Consider the following 17815-nt stretch of genomic DNA (forward strand, 5'->3'; position numbering starts at 1 on the left):
TTTAAAAAGGAAGGAAGAAGAAATATGTTAAAATTAAATATGTATATTGAAAAGGAATTATAAATACCATCAACATAAAATGGAGCTCACTCAGAAGCTGAAATACACCAAGTAAATGAGATGAAGAGTGTGAAGTAGAGGAGAGAGGTAAGGGAAGAAGAGAGGGATAGGGGAGAGGAGGGAAGAAAGAGGAGGAGAGAAAGGAGGAGTGGAAAGGGGGGAGAAGGAGAGAGGAATGGGAAGTAGAGAAGGATGACAGAGGGAAGAAAGGAGGGTGGGAGGGAGAGGAGAGAGGGAGAAGAAAGTGATGAATAAGGTACAAGAATGGTGTATGGAGAGCAGAAGAGCCAATAATTGTTTTGGGGAGTTGATGGTAAGGTGAATTGACGCAAACATTTAATAATACAATATGATGTTGGCTATGCAATAGTATCCATGTGATTTTATGCTATGAAAATGGAAAAATAAAAAACTTAATATGCAAAAAAAGATTCGTTGTTTTCTAAGGCCATTAAGAGAACTATCTAATATCCGCTGACTCAGAAAGGTGGTGGGAAGGAAAAAAAACTCTAGAATGTAAACTCAGTCCAATATAAAGACTTTGACTTCTGTGTACAGTAGCATGCAGACCTTCTGTGCATATATGACTCTGTTCTTGTTTTTAAGTGACTAATCTTGCTGAGTCATCCCTGTGACTCTTCTGCCAAGTAAGTCAATTCCTAAATAAGCGGTTCATTGTCTACGGAGCTGAAATTCACCACCTTGTCTGGATGAAACCAGTTGCTCTTTGGAGTGTCCAGATTCATTCACTTGGATTTCTAAGCTGGCGTGGATACATCTAACATACATTGCAACAGCTCCTTACTTTTACTGCTTCTGTTTCTTTTGACTTACTGCTCTTGCATTCCAGCTGTGGGAATTGTCTCGCCATATTTAAATTATACTTTTTAGATATATTTAAGTATATTAGATATAGTTGACTTCCAGCGCTATGGAGAAAGATGCTATACTGATTGATGCAAAACAAACTGATGGATGTCTTAACAATAAAAGGGATTTTACAAATAAATCAAGAAAGTGACCTGGATAAATTCCCAATATTGGATTGATAGGATGTTTGTTAAAGCTTTGAAGAATTTTGGGAAAGAAAAAAGCCAAGTTGTAGGACATTTTTTTGAAGTGATTAAAAATCAAGATTGTTAAATGTAAATGGAAAGAATACAAAGATTAAAATACATGTTGTTGTCTCTGCTAACTCTTAATGGATTTTCACTGCTCAATAAGAGATGGGATATGAGAAGAAGAAATTACTGTATTTTAAGAGAAGATAATATTACTAAAAGGGACACAGTGGCTCAGTGGCTAAGACACTGAGCTTGTCAATCACAAAGGTGGGGAGTTCATCGGTTCGAATCCCTAGTGCCGCATAACGGAGTGAGCTCCTGTTACTTGTCCCAGCTTCTGCCAACCTAGCAGTTCGAAAGCATATAAAAAAAATGCAAGTAGAAAAATAGGAACCACCTTTGGTGGGAAGGTAACAGCGTTCCGTGTGCCTTTGGCATTGAGTCATGCCAGCTACATGACCACAGATACGTCTTCAAACAGAGCTGGTTCTTCGGCTTTGAAATGGAGATGAGCCAGGGGAATCTTTACCTTTAATATTACTAAAATTGCTTATATTATTGTAATGAATGGGGAAGTAGTTTCTTTATATATTTATTCTTTCTTTCTCTTCTCTTCTCTTTTCTTTTTCTTTTCTGCCTTTCTCTTTTTTTTCTTGTCATTGTCAGAATTGAAATTTATAACAAAATGAATATTTAAAAAAATTATAGGGATGTTATATTTCCTAATAAATGTTTCCACTTTAAACATTCTTTGGGGACTTTCTTTTGTGGCTTTCAGTCCTCTTTAATGTTACCACCTAATTTTGAGATATCCAATTCTCAGTTAATAATGAGTCTTAAATATCAGCACTAATACATAGGTAGCAGCTAGCAAAACAGTTAAAGCAAAATCTCTTCTTTGTGTGAAAAGTTTTTGAGACTTTGAGTTGGTAGGTATGCAGGGGGGTGAGCTAAATTTTTTAATCACATTTTCTTCCTTACTTTGATTTTTTTTACCCATAAATAAGTATCCATAGAAAGAACTTGTCATTAGTAAAATATTTAAGACATAGTAGGTAAAAAGTTTCTCAATATGTCTTTTTGGTCAGCCTCTCAACCTCTGTTCTTTTGTCTAGTACATACACAAATAGTAAGTATATACCCTACTTTTAGTTGGTGAACAGAATGGCTGGGATAATGCCATCTTGAAGGTAACTTAAATTCACTCATCTTTTATGAGCGAGCCTATTTTTCAAAGGTCATTGCTCAAGTTCCATTGAGGCTTCATAAACTGAAGTTACATAAACTGTGTTTTATGGAATAAACATTCTATCCATCCTTGATTCCTGTGCAACAAATTTAGTCTTCTCTTCTAATTTTTCCCAGGGTCACATGATCCTGTCTTTATCAACTGTCTGCCAAATAGGCCAACAGACATCAAAGTGTTAGGGGAGCCTGTCCTCAAATAAATGTTATTCTTCCACAATGATCTAAAAAAAAAATCATCATTATAAATCAAAAGGTTACCCATTAATGAGACTTGGGATGTTGATTACCTTTCCATGATTTTTCTTGTAAGCAAATGCAAATGAGACGTTTAAATTATGTAACAGAATTATGCAACACTTGCATATCCAAGAAACAACTAAATTAAATTTGAATCTACTCTCTGAAATACATGCTCCACTAATAATTTTGTAAGCATAAAAGAAAGACACATACAGATTTGATTTTTAAATGATGTTGCTGCTTTAAATGAAACAACTATTGGGGAAGGCCATTTGGGCTTCCCCAAAGTTTGCATAAATGTTCAATTCAATTCAATTTATTAGATTTATAGGCTGCCCAATCCCGGAGGACTCCGGGCGGCTTACACAGAACAAGAAACTAAACAAACAAAATAAAAATAAAAAATAAAAAATAAATTAAAAATTCTCCAACACGCATACGTTCTGATTGGGGTTGGACCCTACATAGTAAGGTCAACAGCCCCAGGCCTGCCGGAACAGCCAGGTCTTAACAGCTTTTCTGAAGGGCATGAGGGTGGGTGAGGTCCGGACCTCTGTGGGTAGCTGATTCCACAGGGTCGGAGCAGCCACAGAGAAGGCTCTCCTCCGAGGCCCCGCCAGCCGACACTGTCCGGCTGATGGCGTCCTAAGGAGGCCCACTCTGTGGGATCTTATCGGCCGTTGGGAGGTATGCGGCAGTAGGCGGTCTCGCAAATACGCTGGTCCTGAGCCATGTAGGGCTTTAAAGGTAATGACCAACACCTTGAATTGCATTCGGAGACCAATTGGCAGCCAGTGCAGCTCATGGAGGATAGGTGTAATATGGGTGTATCTCGGTACACCCAATATCGCTCGCGCGGATGGGGATTTGTTTGTTTGTTTGTTTGCTAGCTAGCTTGCTTGCTTGTGTGCTTGCTTTTCCTAAAGGCTCCGAGCAGTTGACAATCAGAACCATTACATAAATCAGAAACAATCCCCTCAGAAATAATCTTGAGACCCACATAAGCAGAAGTAGCTATGGTAACCAAGTTATTATGAAGAGATACAAAATGAAGGTTTCCAACCTTTCATAGCATGGGAGGGCAAACTGAAAATGTCTGCTTTGAGGACCTGGTTAGGAGGCATTCTTGCATGAATGGGACCCAGAGGGAGTTGATCCCATTTAATTTGATCAGATTTTGCAACATTTGACTTCTTAAGGTATCTGTTACTATTACAGAAACCATCAATATCACTCAATAAGAAAGTACCACTTAAGACTCCAGGTATGTTATAGAATTCTTATGGGGAGCAATGTCCTCAAAGAATGTCTATGGATATTCTCAGTCATCCAGGTCATGGTTGTCCCAAAGATGCTTTTTTACTTCTTTTCAAACTCTTTTGTAGCAGAAGACTGAAATGCCTAAAAATGTTACTACATCAAGACTATTGGGTTACTCTGCCTATTCTGATACTGGAGTGTCAGGTATGTGTCCAAACTCTGATATTACATGTTGATATGCTGATGGGATTTGTCTCTTAATGATTTAGTTCCATCCTCCTAAAGTGAAGGAACTAAACTCATATATGACATGCAGAGCTATTAGTTCTTCTGAAAGATGGTCAGATTTTAGTTTTCTAGAAAACTGTTGAGTTATTGTTTAGTGCAATCTGCACAACAGCATTTAATGTCATTTTAAGTATTTGGTTGAGCTAAAGCATGTTTGCTTTAGGAGGTCTAACAATTATTTGATTTGTTGTTTTAGAGAAGCTTTACATAATCTGAAGACCTTTGATTAAAACAGTTTCAAGAGCTGGACATTCACCCTAACATTTCAGTTGGAACAGTATGCCACTTGCTAACTTAGTGAATGGATTAACCCACATAATTGCATATGGACAGGACATCTATAGCTCTCCTAAATACAACAATCTATCCTACAGGCCCCACTAGTTGAGGTTCTGGAGAGTAGTAATTCAATAACATCTAAAGAGCCCCAAGTTGTTATCTTTTTAAAAACACTTCTCTCCCTATTTAAATGCTTTAATCAGAATTTATTTTCATCTTTTTAAAATAGAGTGAGCAACCAATATACTCACAGTTGTGGGCTCAGAAGCCCCCAAGATTGCATTTTGTAAAAAAAAATATTATAAAACTTCAATGATGCAAAACCTGCTTTACCTTTAAACATTTCCACTCATCCATAATCACAACTACACACACGCATACACACACACACACACACACACACACAATCTGAAAATTACAATGCTTTTCTCTCACATATCACCACCACACTGGTTATGGCTCTTGAAGCCCACTCAAAATAATTAAACATAATCCCCAAGTGGAAAAAAAGATAATACTATCTTAAAGAATTTGTTTTCTACCTCCTTTTTGGAGCACATAGAAACATATACCCATCAGCATCTGGTTTCAAGAAATTTGCATGTTATTCCTCAAGGTCTCCTCTTGTATGTCGATTATGAGGAGGGGGAAAAAAACACCCACCATGAATACTACAGAATCACACACACTGACCATAGAGTTCCTTGCAAGAAATGATGAACTCTGAAGCTGCAATTGTTGCAGTTTTCAAGTTCTTCTTCCTGGTCCGTCTAAATAAGTCCACTCAGTCTTGGTTCAGAATTAAAAGGCTTTGACATGTAGTGAAAACAAATGCCTGCCCTTGTACAAGCTCCGTTGTACAAACTTCGCACCCATTTCTCTGAGAAACTCCATTGATGCTGTGAATTGTTCCATGAAATATGCCTTTGGAGCCGTGGAAGCCACCCTGAAAGAGAACAACTACTGTGCAAGATACAGAACATCCTTTGTGCGGTGAGAGCCGGGCTTCCTCACCAGTCCTCTTTTTTTATATATATACAGAGGTCACTTGATCAAGAACTAACAAAGCAGGATCAAAGCTGTTGCCGTGGCTTTTCCGGCTAAAGCGCTAAGAGACGTTGCAATAATTCTCGCAAATCTCTTGATCTGCAGCTGGTTAACAGCTCAATACCAGACAAACAAAACAAAACAACACCAGTAGGGGGATAGGTTTCTAGTTCTCAGGGTGTGAAATAGAGCCACGTGGCAAAGAAGCTCCAAACACTGCGAGCATGAAGTCTCTTATCACTTCCAGTGAGAAATGAAAAAGGAAATTTAGTTCACACAAGCAGAACCCAACCAAAGGGAAGCCTATAAGCTGAGTTTGAAAACTCTTATTAGCCCACTAAGGCAGGGGTGGGTTACTGCCAGTTTTACTACTGGTTTGCAATCCCCGCCCTAAGATGTGCACTGCATGCACATGCATTGTTCAATGCATGCGCAGAACAATTTACAGTGAAGTGCGCGCATGCAGTCACTAAAAACCAAAATGGTGGCAGCCCAGTGGCGGCGAGGGAATCAGTTTGGGGGCGTGGCAGGACTGGGTTGCTGCTGGTTCTGCGATCCAGGCCTGAATTCCACTACTGGTTCGGCTGAACCAGGCCGAATTGGGAGCAACCCACCTCTGCACTAAGGATACCTGCAAGCAGTGGTGGGATTCAGCCAGTTCACACCACTTTGGGAGAACTGGTTGTTAACATTCTGAGCAATTGGGTGAACTGGTTGTTAGAAGAAATAATTAGGGCAGAGAATCAGTTGTTAAATTAATTGAATCCCACCACTGCCTGCAAGGCTATTTATTTGGATTCTGTGGCCAAGGCTTGGTGGGTGTGGCATGGCTTGGTGGGTGCAGCTTGGGGGGCAAGGCAGGGGAAGGATACTGTAAAATCTCCATTCCTTCCCAATCCAGGGGAAGGTTACTGCAAAATCCCCATTCCCTCCCGATCAGCTGGGACTCGGGAGGCAGAGAATAGATGGCGACGGGGCCAGTCGGAGGTGGTATTTACCGGTTCTCCAAACTACTAAAAATTTCCGCTACTGGATCTCCAGAACTGGTCAGAACCTGCTGAATACCATCTTTGCTCTAGCCATCCAAGGTGCAGATTATCATCACAGGGATAAAGGCCTTTCTGATGATAGCATCCCAAATCTGGCAGGCTGTTCCTTTCTCAAGTCTCCTTTCTGATGGGGCAACTGACCCAACAGCTCACTTTCCAGTTGTGGGATTAACCCAATTTTTTATTCATTTCCTTATTCCAGAAATCTGAGTAATTTTGATGGTAAAATATTCCATATACTCTGTAGAAATGTGAAGTTTAGGAATTCGCTTTTTTTAAAAAAAACCTGCAATGGCTGGCCTGCTGTGGATCATCAACTAAAAAGATCAAATGTAGAAACCGAAATGTATATTTGATGGAAAATGGGCAATGAAGCCTCATTAATCTGTTTTCAGATACTTGCCTCCAACTGAAACCTAAAGTGAATCTTGTGAAGTGAGGTCAGTGGCGGCTTACCTGAGATCTCCTTTCACTACCTCAAACATTTAAGGTTCTTGAGATGTAAAGAAAACCCAGTGTGTGCTGATGTTTTTTTGGGGAACAGAGAGTTATTCACCCTTCCCTTTAGCCCAGAGACGCTGCTGAACTTCCTAGTAAAAAGGCCTCAGTCTAAACTCCTGCTCAAATGGAATTGCACTAGCAAAACAAAAGAGGTAATGTCAGAATTGCTTAAAGCACTATTGGAGTTTACCCACTAAGATGACATCACAGACAGCCAATGGGAAGTGCCTTCTGGTCTCCTGCATTCCACAACCATTTCATAATCCAAGCACACACCACACAGTTCCCCAAAGCAAACATTGACCTTAGGTAGAGTTGCTTGAAAGTGTGTTAGAAAAACATTAAACGTCCGTGACTGTCCATTAGGATCTGAATCTGGCAGTTTGGCCAACAATTTCATTTAGGAAACTTGACTTGGATTAGCATGGCATGGCTTTTAGACATCAGAAGTAAGTAACCCAGCTAAATTCTATTTTGGCCATTCATTACAGTCACCGAAATGGCATAGATTTTGTAATCGTTCTGCTGCAATGTGGAAAATTACTACCAAAATAAAAGCTAGGCATGATAGATGTCAGAAGAAAAGAACATAAATTGCTTCCTGTTTTCCTATTTAAAAACCAGACTGCTACTGGAGAAGGCTTCTCAGTTGAATGGCCATTTGTATTAATTTCAAAGCATATATGTGCAATGTTAAAAGACTTTCAGAAGTCTCATTACTGAATAACATCATGTGTTTTTCTTGCTTCTGAAAGTTTTGCTTTTCGGGTATTTGTTTACCTTGCCTTTTCAATGTTCTCCAGAATATATTCCAATCTACTCTGACTTGTCAAAGCACGATGACTGGAATATAGGCTTGATAGCTTCATTCAACAGCACTTAGATACTCAAATTAAGTGTGCAAAAATATCACAACGGACCTAAGTGTGAAACCTGACTGCCATTCTCACACATTAGAGCAATGGGTGAGTGGGGTGAAAAATCCAAATGTTTAAATAAAATTATGTTGGTTCTTGAACTCCCTTATTTATCTTTCTCCGAAAGACTTCAATCTTTCTTGTTTTATTTCCTTTAAAAAAAATCCAGACCATTTGTACGAAATACTGTACTGCATTACACTTCTATATATAATCCATCAATATACACACTTGAACCAGCAGGGGGCTCACTTTTGGTACAAAGCTCACCTCCCAGATTTCAAAGACCATATTTGGTTTCTCACAGTATAAGTAAACAAGAGAGCTATTTCCCCATATTCTTTAGGTACAACAAGCCCATGGGTAGCAATTCATATAGCCAGGGCATGCCTTTTCAATCCTTCAAATGGGCATTTATATGAACCATGGTGACACAGTAATTAGAGTGCAGTACTACAGACTACTTCTGCTGCCTGCAATTTGGCAGTTCAAATCCCACCAGGCTCAAGGTTGACTCAGCCTTCCATCCTTCCGAGGTGGGTAAAATGAGGACTCAGATTGTTGGGGGCAATAGGCTGACTCTGTAAACCGCTTAGAGAGGGCTGTGTAAAGCCCTATGAAGCGGTATATAAGTCTGAGTGCTATTGCTATTATCCTCACTGTTCATTGTGTCAGAGGACAAAGGTTGCCTATCCAACTTGAAAACACACATTTGCATACAACTAACAAAGACACAGAAAAGGCCCATAGACTTCGCAATTTCTTCCCACAATAAGCAACAAGCTAGGAACAGACCTAGGCTAGTTTGATAGGATCTTTGCCAAAGACTGAGAAGCTTTTCAGGTGGTGAACCGGAGGCCAGGGGGTGCAGCCTCCAAATCTGATCTCTTGGATGGTAAGGTCAGCATTAATTTTGACTGGCGGAAATGGTAAAGAAGACATAAAGAAGAGGACGCGAAGAGGAACGGCTGCACAGGTGGATTCAAAAACCACTTCCCACAATAAAAATAATAAGTATTAAATTAATGTCAAGAGGATACAGTAAAAAGGCGGGGTATTTTTAGTTTAGTAAAGAAGGTTCTTTCTAAAAGTCAGAGGATAAACGTGAAGTCATTTGGGCATTCACTGCAGTCTGCTTTGGGAAATATCTGTCTTCAAAAACATAAACAACTTGACAGCAGGCCTTGACCTGAAAGAGCTTACTTGGCAGGTATCCTATAAAATGCCACTGGTAGCAGTATAGTATTACGTTGGGCAGGGACAGGCAATTTTTTGGGTAGCCAAGGACCCCAGCAGGTGGGATGATGACATTATAACATCACTTAAGGGGAACATGGCATTTTCCCAATTCTATTCCCTCTTCTGGGTGGGTGGGACGAGGGTATTTTGGATGTGTTAAATCCTGAATGTTTAGCACTATTTAGTTTCTGTTGTAACGTCAGGAATTTGTGCCTCCGTTTGGCAGTCTACCAAATTTTGACAGGGCAAGCCTGAAATCTCCAGAGCTAGTGCAGGCTGTGGTTTGCTGACCAGTCATTTATTCTTACAAAACAGCTGCAACAGCAAAAAAAAATGCTTTGATAGCTATCAATAGATAGCATGCCCAGGAAAAAAAATATATGGATCCGGAGTATCAGTTCCAGTTGACTTGCGAAGAACGTTTTGCTGCATGACCCAAAACCGCCCCGCCCCCATCATTTACATAGATCAAAGCCAGCAGGTCTTGGTAGAGGATTAATTTTGAATTTTTGGCAATTGGACCACATTCTCCACCATGCGCTTGGCTAGTTTAGGAAGTTCAAGGCATGAAATGCCTTTGAATATTAGTAGCTCGGTTTGGCAGCTGTGTTGTTGGTTTGAGCTCCGAGCTTGGCAATTTGGTTGCAAACGTTTCATCCCCATTCAAGGAGACATCTTCAGTGTGCTTTGGATTGTGCTTGTCTGGAGGGAGCACTGGCCTTTAAATACCTTTCTGAGTTCTGGTCTGATTTTGGGTTGTGTGATTGGCTGACTGTAGTTGCTGAGTCATAGACCTTGGTTTTAAGTACCGTCTGTGTTATATAAATTAGTTCTAGTTTTGTTGTTCAGATGTCTTCTGATGATGTCATGGTCTAGTTTCGGGTTGATTTGATTAGTCGCATGTGATGTGGTCTGATTTGTTGTGATCAAGTTATAACTTGGTTTGTAGCATGGCTGTTTGCCTTCAGGATCGTGGTTGATGTTGTTGTTTTCATTCTAAGTGGTTGGTAGATTGGATTGATGTCAATGTGTCTGTTTATTGATCTATTGGTAGAAAACCAGGTTTCTAGGAATTCCCTTTCTCTCCTTGACTTCACCTGGGTTACAACTGTGGTCCCGGTTAGATCGAATTTGTGTCCTTTTGCGTATTCGTGAACAGATATGAGGGATAGAGGGTCATGTCTCTTGATGGCCAGGAAGTGTTCATGCAGTCTGGTTGATAGTTTTCATCCTGTTTGGTCAATGTAGTTCTTCTCACAGTTGCTGTATTGGGTCCAATGTATGATGCCTGATCTTTAGTTTGTTTTCGTCTGCCATTTCGGTTTTGACTTCAAGGCATACATAGGCATTTCAATACTTCAGTATTGCTCACTCCACCACAGAGCTTGTTCTCAATACAATGCAGCACCAATGACACCAACATGCAAGTTGTGTATGAATGTTCCCCCCCTGCTGGCCTGTGCTATGCTGTTGTTGTTGTTGTTGTTGTTATTTCTATTTATTAAACACATTTTAATATAGGTGACTTGGGGCGGCTTACAGCATTTGCTCACCAAATGTTTCTATTGACATAAAGCAACAGGCAGTTAGCCAGGCCAGCATCAAAGATTGCTACCAAGAGTGTACCAACATGAGAAAATTGGTAAAATAGCCTGAGAGATTGTTGCATCTCTTGCAAGCCACCTCATTCGGCCTGATTCATCAGTGAGGAAGCCACTCCATTCTGCTTGATGCTAGGATTTGAGCAGTGGTGGGTTTCAAAAATTGTTCGAACCTACTCTGTGGGTGTGGCCTCCTTTGTGGGAGTGACTTGCCGCCCATGTTACCGGATGGGAGTGGCTTGCCGCCCATGTGACCAAATATGAAGATGCCGACGACACTTGTCAGAACCACCTTAAATTACCTCACACACAGCACTGGCATGCATAAGAATATGATGTAAACTTGTTTTTTAAAAGGCATCTTTGGTTTGCGTTAAAACAACTTCAACACACGCAATGTTCTGATTGCACCACAAACGCAGTAGTCATCCTTACTATTCACAGAGGCACTGAGTGTTATAAATATGAGCACGATAGTGTAGAATAATCATATCCAAGGACCAGTGGTGGGTTTCAAAAAATTTTGGAACCTCTTCTGTAGGTGTGGCCTGCTTTCCGGGTCCACTGGTGGAACCTCTTCTAACCGGTTTGGTAGATTTGACGAACCGGTTCTACTGAATAGGTGCGAACTGGTAGGAACCCACCTCTGGATTTGAGTCAAAATGCAAAAACCTCTTCTATGAGACCTGTAACATAATGGAAAATTACTGAGTGGCACATATCTGTTTCAAGGTTTATTTCTTATATATGAGGCTTTGCAATTACGGCAGAGAAATATATATATATATATATATATATATATATATATATATATGTATGTATGTATGTATGTATGTATGTATGTATGTATGTATATATATATATATATATATATATATATATATATATATATATATATATATATATATATATATATATATATTAGATTTTTACAACCCCTGGTAAGCCCCAATTATGGGAGGAAGCTAACTGCTTCCATCATCTGTCAATCGGCTCGTCACAAGAGTCCATCACAACAGAAACCCAATATTTTTACTGTTGCCTTTGTTATATTTGTGTTTTTTTTTATTTGTGCTGATAAATAAATAAAGGGAGACTAGTATAGATCTATTTCAAGCTATTTAGCTCTCATCAGCTAGCCATACCCTTACTGGGATTTGAACCTGGGCTATATGGCATACTAGGCACACCAGGCAGAGATCTTAGCCATTAGGCCACAGGCTCTTATTCGTTATCAGCTGTAAAAATCTAATAGATACCTTTGTACCGTTGTAAAAATCGATTTTTACCGTTGTAAAAAGCTAATAGATACCTTTCACCCTGGCTTCGCTGATAACGGATAAGAGCCTGTGGCCTAATGGCTAAGATCTCTGCCTGGTGTGCCTAGTATGCCATATAGCCCAGGTTCAAATCCCAGTAAGGGTATGGCTAGCTGATGAAAGCTAAATAGCTTGAAATAGATCTATACTAGTCTCCCTTTATTTATTTATCAGCACAAATAATATATATATATATATATATATATATATATATATATATATATATATATATATATATATATATATATATATATTATTAGATTTTTTACAACCCCTGGTAAGCCCCAATTATGGGAGGAAGCTAACTGCTTCCATCATCTGTCTATCGGCTCGTCACAAGACTCCATCATATATATATATATCTGCTGTAATTGCAAAGCCTCATCCTGTTTTGTGGTCAAGGCCTCTTCAAATTCAAGTCCAATTCAAAAGAAACTAAAGACATCTGGTCACACCATGAATGAAAGGAAAAAAGATTCAGAGAGAGAAGAATGAAACGGTTAGATTTAGAAAATAGCCTTGTATCCCCAAAAAAGTGTCCTGAAGAAAATCTGACACAATTCCAACCCAAACTTTGGCCCAGCAGATAGAAACTAAAGCTTCTTAATCTAAATGCCTCTAAATAGGCCCAAAACGTTTATTTTTGTTGCATTATTTTTTACAAAATTATAGTATGGTATGCTTTAGCAATCATTTTTCACAGCATGGAAAGCTACTGGAATATATATAAACTCCTAGTTTATCTCTCTATAATTATTAGAAATAATGGTTTTACTGTATCTCTTTCTACAACTCTGTCCTCCCAATAAACACATAATATTTAAAGAAATATTTGTGATAGATGTATTTATCCTGATTCCATGAATGATGATACTATAACTTGAATTTTTAGAAGGAAGAAGAGAGGGGTAAATCAAAAATATTTCAAGCACACATATATTCTGCTGTTTAATATACACGTTAAAAGAAGTGACACAAATCTTGTTTACTTACAAGACCCAGTCATCTTTCAATATCAGAAATACTTTTTAGGCTTTATTGCTTAAGACATATATGCCAAGAGAGAGCATATTCTTTCTTTTCCCAAAAATGGATCTTCCACATTTATCACAGGACCAAGTTAATAATTTTCATTTCACTTCCTTCAGTTCAGGAACTTGTTACTAAAATTGGATGACTTCCAATAAGGAAATGGTAAACTGTTGTCCCATGGATAGTGGGAAACACTATGGCTTGAAAACAGCAGGTAGTTGCTGAATCCAGATTGCCAAAATCTCTCTGGAGAAAGGAGAGTTCTTGAGATTGCCCATTTGTACTCTAGGCAGTTGTTTATTGTAAGTAGGCAGCAGGAACCAAGGTTTTTGCAGTTGGCTTGCATCCCATTCAATAAGATTCCATTGAACACCTAGCTGTCGAAGTGGCCTATATGGACTTGACTGAACCTAAACCTCTTAATTACTTTAGATTTAATTTTTTAATTGCTTTTTAAAGATTGAAAATCTTTGTAACAGCAGGTATTACTGCATTTGCTGGGTGAATCTCTTTCAATCTTTTAAGAGGTTTGAATTACAATTCTAAGGTTTGTAAAATAAATGTTTTAACACATCGCAAATAGGGGAATGTTGATTTTAGAAAGTTTTAATTAGAGTAAGAGTTCAGAAGGAACTCAGATTAACACTTTGAAATTAACTGTAAGAATCCTTCTCATGGGAAACTTTCTAAGTTTACATCTTGGGGAAAATAACGGATGAGATGTTTTGAAAGTTAGTCACTAGAAGGAACCAAAAGGAGATAAATACATCAATGGAGTTGTTGAGAAAGAATTATGAGTTTTGGACTCAGAAATGAATTTCAATGATATCCACTGTTACAGATAAACTAAATGTCACAGAAGAGGAACAAGCTTCAGTGAATAAGATTGAAATTGATTTCAATATGGACTTAAAACATAAAAATGAAATATAGAATATAATAGCCTAATATTCTAACTATTAAAAAACAACTAAATACAAAGCAGAAAAGTTATGTGGATAATCTTTTTATTTGGATTTACTAAAGAGACTTCTTAAAATTGTCAATTATTTGTGAGAAAAAATAAGGAAAACACAAAAAGGAAGCAGATGCTAGGACATTATCTAAGGGGACAAGAGATTTTAGGAGGAAGGAAAACAAATATAACATTAACTAATTTGACCAACATCAAAATAGATGGCTTGCTATCTCTAGTAATGTTTATTGGGTTTCTAACTAGGATTGAATGATGATATTCTAATCAGGGGACAGAAATTTCATGTTTTCATTTACATTAATAAATGTAAAGGAAAAGAGGCTTTATTAAGTAGAGTTGCTAATAGTTTTGTTGTTATTTCTGATAACCTTTAATGGACTTTTGCAGATGGAATTAAGCTTTAAAAATCTGTTTATAGAGAATGGAGTGATATATGGGCTCGTTGTATTACAAGAGATAGTGAAAGTTATTAATCAGGTTATAGCTACTTTGGTTTGCAAATTATAGTATGTTTGTCCAGCCCTAGTGCACCCAGTTTACACTTAATTCATACATGTCCATCAAACTTCTAATCATATTAGAATAATTTTTAGAATAATAAAAAAATTAAGCAAAGTTCCAATTTTAATAAAATCTGTAGCTATAATTATAGTTTACATTTATATTTTCCTTTGATTAATTAGTAGAACACAGAAAATTGTTGTAAGTTATATGTGTTTGTATGTGTTTTTGTGTGTATGGGTAAATCTGTGGCTTTGCAAGCATACATGAAAATATAAAAAGCTATTACTGTTTACTGGAAAGGCAAATGCACACCAATGTTCCTCCATTGGTCCTAATTTACAGAACATAATTTTGTCTTATTACCACCAATATTTTTATCTTATACACTAGCTGGCCAGTCATTCCTTTCTGAATAAATCCACATGTTTCTTTCCAACATTCAACCCCATAGGTGTTCACAAAGTGTAACAGATCTCTGCATGATAACTATTAAAGAAGACCTAGGTCACTTCCCACATTGTGAAGACCAGATTTGAGCATATTTGCTGTCAATCTACAGAACTCCTTGTACATTCACGAAGGCATGGGAATTTTAATGGAGCACACAAGCCCATTTTTATTTTATTTTCCTCCAACATAAAAAGTCAAGAAATGACCTTTTAACTAAAAACAAGAGAATGTTCACGTCTCTCCAGTTGTGAAAGATTTTTTTTCACACCTGCAAGATCCAAAACACCTTGTTATATAAATATCCATCTTTGAAAACATAAAACCCTTTGGGCTGTTTGGACTTGTTTTTATACCAGTATATGGAAAAAAACATGTTTTACTTTAAAATGAAAATGGTGAGACATGTCAATAATCACATTTCGTCCCTCTGTGATGTAGAAGTGGGTGCAGCCAGAAAATATCGGTACTTGCTTTGCTCTGATTTACTGTCTGCTTAACTAAAAAGCCTAAAGCCATTTTTCATTTGCAGTACATTATAGAAGCATGTTCTGGTCAGATGGTTTAAATAGGTCTTTTCTTTTAATTCAATTAATTTGCATTTAATTTAATGAAAATGGAAGGAAAATGTGCACACAAAAGTCATATTCTTTGGGTTCCTATCAAAATAATTAGCAGGTTGGCAAGCAAGTTAACATTCAAATTAAGAGACGCTTGGAAAGAAAGTGATGATTTGATTTGAAAGCAGAAAACATTAAGTATTTGTGTGAGTCCCCCCCAAAATGGGGGTTCTTCACATTCATAAGGAGGTGTCTCACATTAAGACAAATGTGCTAACATTTCTACAAAGAATAGTTGTTTTAGTCAAGGCTACTTTAGTATAATTGCCCCTCTGCCAAGGAAGCTCACCAGAAAGCCAGAAAATGTTGCATTTATGTTCAAAGATCCACCACAAAATCTAAACTTAGACTTAGTTGGCTCTTTTGCTAAAACATGATTGTCAGTTAAAATTATAAGTCACTTCATACCACATGAGAAAAATACATATCTTTATCCAGAGAGATTTCTGCTTACAATAAAAATAGAATTATTCAATGATGATGATAGCTGTTGATAAAAAATAATTGGTTACAATAATTGCAAAACAAAGCTAACAAAAGAATGATGCCTTTTTATGACATTTGAATGCAACAGTTTTATTCAAGTGGACAAAACTAGCCTTACCTTGGGATTAGGAGTTTGACCTCCCATACCTTGAAAACAAGTGATATTTATTGGCCCATTCAGTGCTATATCCCTTTGCTAGTCAACTCCTGAAAGCATTGTAACTCCATCTTCAATTTGCTGGGGGAAGATCTGGAAGTATAAAGCATCAATAAAATAAAGTATAAAAATTAAAAATAATTTCAATAAATTTATTAATTACTTATTAAATATTTATTATTATATAAATTAAAAAGAAAATTAAAAAAACTCAAAGGGCAGATGATCACTTGGTCTTTTTCTGCCATCAGTTTTTTATGTTTCTGAAATATTTGTAATCATTCCAGTATAGAGTAATGGAAAATTCAAGTGTTTGTTTGGTTCTCATGTACATTGCAGAGAGTTGGATTAGATGGTTCTTGTGATCCTTTCCAGCTACACAATTCTATAATTCTGTGAAATTAAAATCAATAATCTTCAGTTCTAAAACCAAAAGAAACCTTCTGCTAACCTGGTCAGAGTCGGGAGATGTTAATAGTTGACATCTATTGATAATCTACCAATTTGGTGACATGTTTTGGCATACAAATAATTTATAGTCTATAGCTGTGATGGCCAACCTATGGCACACATGTCAGAGGTGGCACGCAAAGCCCTCTCTGTGGGCACGATGTGTGCCATTGCCCACTGCTCTTCTGGTTTCCAGCGTGTGCTTGTGCACCTGCGAGTTGGTCTTTGCACGAGTCAGAGCACAGGAAACCCAAAGACCAACTCGCCGCTACACGCATGCACATAGGCCATCTGGTCTTCGGGTTTCTGGCACTCTGGCGCATACACGGACACACATGTTCTGGTTTGGGCACTCAGTGCCAAAAAGGTTCGCCATCACTGGTCTATAGGTATGCATTTGTAAATCTTTTTCAAATAATGCATATTCACAATTTGTGCACAAGAATCATTTTTTGTTCAAAGCTCTATGTTGAATCTTTGATATGGGATCTTATATACCATGTGTATTTAAAGTATGGCTGAAACTCAGATAACTGAATGATCTGATTCTATTTGTTTAAATTACTTTATAGTAATTACAGAATTACTTTAGCATATCATGAATCAGTGATATAAAATATATAAATCTAATATATGAGTCCTACTAAAGCTTATCAATACATAAAAACAATAGGCAGAGACAGAAAACAGAACAATGAAAAAGTATCTGATTTAATGAAGATAGAAATTAGCTTAATATCTCATAAAATTAATAAAACACCAACCATTTAATCTTTTCCTCATAACTTCACATTCCAGTCCTTCATTTATCACCTAGAGACAAATAGGGAGAATGAGAAAAGGTGGGGAGCAGATGGAAGATTAGCAAATCTGAATGATAGATTCATATCCAGCGTATGGGAAACACTGTTCTAACATATCCTAGATCAGGGGTCTCCAACCTTGACAACTTCATGAATTGTGGACTTCAACTCCCAGAATTCCTCAGCCAGCATGCATTGAATTCTGGGAGTTGAAGTCCACAAGTTGTA

At 37.7% G+C, this 17815-nt stretch overlaps 1 long non-coding RNA gene across 1 annotated transcript in view; it reads right to left on the minus strand.

The window, feature by feature from the left end:
- LOC116505299 overlaps positions 1–17599 on the minus strand; it is a 19762-nt gene extending 2163 nt beyond the window's left edge. Inside the window, exons 1-2 of the long non-coding RNA XR_004254922.1 lie at positions 17549–17599; positions 16296–16427 (exon numbers count right to left, since the gene is read on the minus strand). This is a non-coding gene — a long non-coding RNA (uncharacterized LOC116505299). The remainder of the gene's footprint in view (positions 1–16295; positions 16428–17548) is intronic.
- Between the last annotated feature and the right edge of the window lie 216 nt (positions 17600–17815).

The sequence above is a fragment of the Thamnophis elegans genome, chromosome 3, assembly GCF_009769535.1.
Source record: "Thamnophis elegans isolate rThaEle1 chromosome 3, rThaEle1.pri, whole genome shotgun sequence".
NCBI classification, from domain to species: Eukaryota; Metazoa; Chordata; class Lepidosauria; order Squamata; family Colubridae; genus Thamnophis; species Thamnophis elegans.